The 4,620-nt window shown below is 41.6% G+C and overlaps 1 long non-coding RNA gene across 1 annotated transcript in view; it reads right to left on the bottom strand.

The window, feature by feature from the left end:
* LOC116534510 overlaps positions 1-4,213 on the bottom strand; it is a 15,329-nt gene extending 11,116 nt beyond the window's left edge. The window contains exons 1-2 of the long non-coding RNA XR_004261760.1: positions 4,203-4,213; positions 4,090-4,091 (exon numbers count right to left, since the gene is read on the bottom strand). This is a non-coding gene — a long non-coding RNA (uncharacterized LOC116534510). The remainder of the gene's footprint in view (positions 1-4,089; positions 4,092-4,202) is intronic.
* Positions 4,214-4,620: the final 407 nt, after the last annotated feature.

Genomic DNA, 4,620 nt, shown 5'->3' with positions numbered 1-4,620 from the left:
TGTGTGATAGAACTTTTTTCATTTTTGCTCTAGTCTTGTAGAAAACTCCCAGGCTGATTTTAGGGAAACAAGAACATTCCCTGCTTGTTCATCAGACCTCTACGAAAGCTCTCCTTTAATACCAAGATAGCCCACCCTGCAAATCATCCACTACAGAGAGCATCAGGTCACCCCTTTAACAAGTGGTCCCTGGCAACAAATACTTTGTCATAATGTGTCCCAGTGGGATTATCGCATTGGGTGGGATTTGAAGTGGTCATCTCTGCCACTTACAATCGGTCTCACCTGGCCTCAACTCAGCCCATCCTGGGATAGGTCAGCCTGTTCCATACTGCTGTTCACTTTGTTTCAACCTAAGTCATGCTACTTTTCATATTTTTACACTTACTGAGATCCTGAAGCCCCTGAGCTGGACCTGTCAGGTTTTCCTTCAAGCGTTAAGACTCAGTCCTTGTCCAGGAATCTGCTTCTAATTTTCAGACTCATTTCCACCTTCCCAGCTGTACCAACCCCTACCTCTGCCAGTGGAGGGGTTCCTGGCCTGTTAACCACACCTCAATGGATGCTGACATGTTCAGAGGGGACCTGGGCAGCTAATGTACTTTATTTTATTTTATATTATTTTTTTGAGACAGAGTTTCACTCTTGTTTCCCAGGCTGGAGTGCAGTGGCACGATCTCAGCTCACGGCAACCTCTGCCTCCTGGATCCAAGTGATTTCTCCTGCCTCAGCCTCCCAAGTAGCTGGGATTAAAGGTGCCCACCAGCATGCCTGGCTAATTCTGTATTTTTAGTAGAGACAGGGTTTCACCATGGTCAGGCTGGTCTCGAACTACTGACCTCAAGTGACCCACCCGCCTCAGCCACCCAAAGTGCTGAGGTTACAGGCGTAAGCCACCGCACGCAGCCTGCTAATGTACCTTAATGTGAACCCAGACCTATCCAAGACCTGAGCAAATTCGTAGCCTTGAAAGAAAAGACTCCTACATGTGCATGAGGTGGCAGGCCCCTGACTCTACAGTTGATCTTCTTTATCTCAAATCAATGTGATACGAGGGTCTTATCACAGTGGATGTCCCCCCTTCCAAGCCCTGTCCTAGAAACTTGGCTGGCTTCAGATCAACTGGCTAATTACTTGTGCTGTAATGATCAACCTGCCTAATTTATCACTTCTTTGAACATTTAATTAGCCAGCAGTGCAAGACAATTAGGTTCTGAATTAGGACAAATTAAACTGCTAGCTTAGCAGCTCTAAAGACATGGAAACTATAACCAATTACATCTACAAAAAGATTAGACAGAACCATCAAAGAGCCTGACATGGGCCAACAGCCAGATGGGCCAAATATTCTGGAGAATCTCACGGAGCCAGTTGTTTTAGCTCAGAAAATAAAGAACAAAATCTGGAGAGGAAAAAACAAAAACAAAAAAACCTCTGCATGGAGCACAGCTTCTGGTCTTCTTTAACTAAAAAAATTTTTTTTACAGACAGGGCCTTGCTCTGTCACTCAGGCTGAAGTGCCGTCGTACAACTATTGCTCACTGCAGCCTCAAACGCCGGGGCTCAAGTGATCCTCCTGACTCAGCCTCCTGAGTAACTGGGACTACACTGCCATGCCCAGCTAATCAACAGATTTTTTTTTCATAGATACAGGGTCTCGTATGCTGCCCAGGCTGGTCTTGAACTCCTGGCCTCATATGATCCACCTGCCTCAGCCTCCCAAAGGGCTGGGATTACAGGCATGAAACATTGAACCCAACTGGAGCTTCAGGTCTTTATCCCTGGTTGTAGGGTGCTTGTAGAGTCTGTGACAATTAACCATAGTGTTAATTTTAAAAGATAACTAGAGCTAGAAATTTGCATATTAGCACTCCCAATGGTCATATCTGAGATTATTGCTTTGTCAGTCCAAAAAATATAAATGGTAGCCTGACATAAGTATATATGTCTATTCCAGGAAGAAATCCATTTCTCATCTAGCTATCTAAGCCCAGTTAACTCTTGGATATTCATTCCACAGTGTTGTCTAAAGAAGAATAAACTCTTGTGGCGGGGTGCAGCGGCTCACGCCTATAATCCCAGCACTTTGGGAGGCCGAGGCTGGCAGATCACGAGGCCAAGAGATTGAGATCATCCTGGCCAACATGGTGAAACCACATCTCTTCTAAAAATACAAAAATTAGCTGGGTATGGTGGCACGTGCCTGTAGTCTCAGCTACTTGGGAAGCTGAGGCAGGAGAATCACTTGAACCAGGGAGGTGGAGGTTGCAGTGAGCCGAGATCTGCACTCCAGCCTGGTGACAGAGTGAGACTCCAACTCCATTTCAAAAAAAAAAGAACACCAACAAAGATCAAAAGAGACAATGAAGGGCATTACATAATGGTAAAAGGATCAATGTAACAAGAAGAACTAACGATCCTAAATATATATGCACCCAATACAGGAGCACCCAGATACATAAAGCAAGTTCTTAAGGACCTACAAAGAGACTTAGACTCCCACATAAAAATAGTGGGAGACTTTAACACTCCACTGTCAATATTAGACAGATCAACAAGACAGAAAATTAACAAGGATATCCAGGACTTGAACGCAGATCTGGACCAAGCAAACCTAATAGACATTTACAGAACTCTCCACCCCAAATCCACAGAATATACATTCTTCTCAGCACCACATCACACCTGCTCTAAAATTGACCACATAATTGGAAGTAAATCACTCCTCAGCAAATGCAAAATTACGAAAATCGTAACAAACAGTCTCTCAGACCGCAGTACAATCAAGTTAGAACTCAGAATTCAGAAACTCATTCAGTCAGTTAGTTAGTGAACCGCACAACTTCATGGAAACTGAACAGCTGGCTCTTGAATGTTGACTGGATAAACAATGAAATGAAGGCAGAAATAAAGATATTCTTCGAAACCAATAAGAATAAAAACACAATGTACCAGAATCTCTGGGACACATTCAAAGCAGTCTCTAGAGGAAAATTTATAGCAAAAAATGCCCACATGAGAATCAAGGAAAGACCTAAAATTAACACCCTATCATCAAAATTGAAAATGCTAGAGGAGCAAGATCAAAAAACCTCAAAAGCTAGCAGAAGACAAGAAATAACTAAGATCAGAGCAGAACTGAAGGAGAGAGAGACAGAAAACCCTTCAAAAAATTAATAAATCCAGGAGTGAGTTTTTTGAAAAGATCAATAAAATAGACCACTAGCCAGATTAATAAAAAAGAAAAGAGAGAAGAAGCAAATAGATGCAATAAAAAACAATAAAGGGGATAGCACCACTGACTCCACAGAAATACAAACTACCATCAGAGATTACTACAAACAACTCTATGCACATAAACCAGTAAACCTGGAAGAAATGGATAAATTCCTGGACACCTGCATCCTCCCAAGCCTAAACCAGGAAGAAGTTGAAACCCTGAATAGACCAATAACAAGGGCTGAAGTTGACGCAGCAATTAATAGCCTACCAACCAAAAAAAGCCCAGGTCCAGATGGGTTCACAGCCCAATTCTGCCAGACATACAAAGAGGAGCTGGTACCATTCCTTCTGAAACTATTCCAAACAATCCAAAAGGAGGAAATCCTTCCCAAATCATTTTATAAGACCAACATCATCCTTATACCAAAACCCGGCAGAGACTCAACAAAAAAAGAAAACTTCAGGCCAATATCCATGATGAACACAGATGCCAAAACCATCAACAAAATTCTGGCAAACCGACTGCAACAGCACATCAAAAAGCTTATCCATCACAATCAAGTAGGCTTCATCCCAGGGATGCAAGGCTGGTTTAACATATGCAAGTCTATAAGCGTAATTCACTGCATAAACAGAACCAAAGACAAAAACCACATGATTATCTCAAGAGATGCAGAGAAGGGCTTTGACAAAATTCAACAGCACTTTATGCTAAAAAGTCTCAATAAACTAGGTATCAATGGAACGTATCTCAAAATTAAAAAGCTATTTACGACAAACCCACAGCCAATAACATATTGAATGGGCAAAAACTGGAAGAATTTCCTTTGAAATCTGGCACTAGACAAGGATGCCCTCTCTCACCACTCCTATTCAATATAGTATTGGAAGTTCTAGCCAGAGCAATCAGACAAGAAAAAGAAATGAAGGGCATTCAATTAAGAAAGGAGGAAGTCAAATTGTCTCTATTTGAAGACAACATGATTGTATATTTAGAAGACCCAATCGTCTCAGCCCAAAATCTCCTGAAACTGGTAAGCAACTTCAGCAAAATCTCAGGATACAAAATCAATGTGCAGAAATCACAAGCATTTCTATACACCAATAACAGACTTAAAGAGAACCAAATCAAGAACCAACTGCCATTCACAATTGCTACAAAGAGAATAAAATACCTAGGAATACAACTAACGAAGGATGTAAAGGACCTCTTCAAAGAGAACTACAAACCACTGCTCAACGAAATAAGAGAGGACACAAACAGATGAAGAAACATTCCATGCTCATGGTTAGGAAGAATCAATATTGTGAAAATGGCCATACTGCCCAAGGTAATTTATAGATTCAATGCTATACCCTTCAAGCTACCTATGACCATTTTCACAGAACTGGAAAAAA

The sequence above is a fragment of the Sapajus apella genome, unplaced genomic scaffold (genome assembly GCF_009761245.1).
Source record: "Sapajus apella isolate SASKATOON/1434 unplaced genomic scaffold, GSC_monkey_1.0 scaffold88, whole genome shotgun sequence".
Lineage (NCBI taxonomy): Eukaryota > Metazoa > Chordata > Mammalia > Primates > Cebidae > Sapajus > Sapajus apella.
The sequence above is the reverse complement of the archived record's forward strand: the minus strand, read 5'-3'. Positions and strand labels throughout refer to the sequence as shown.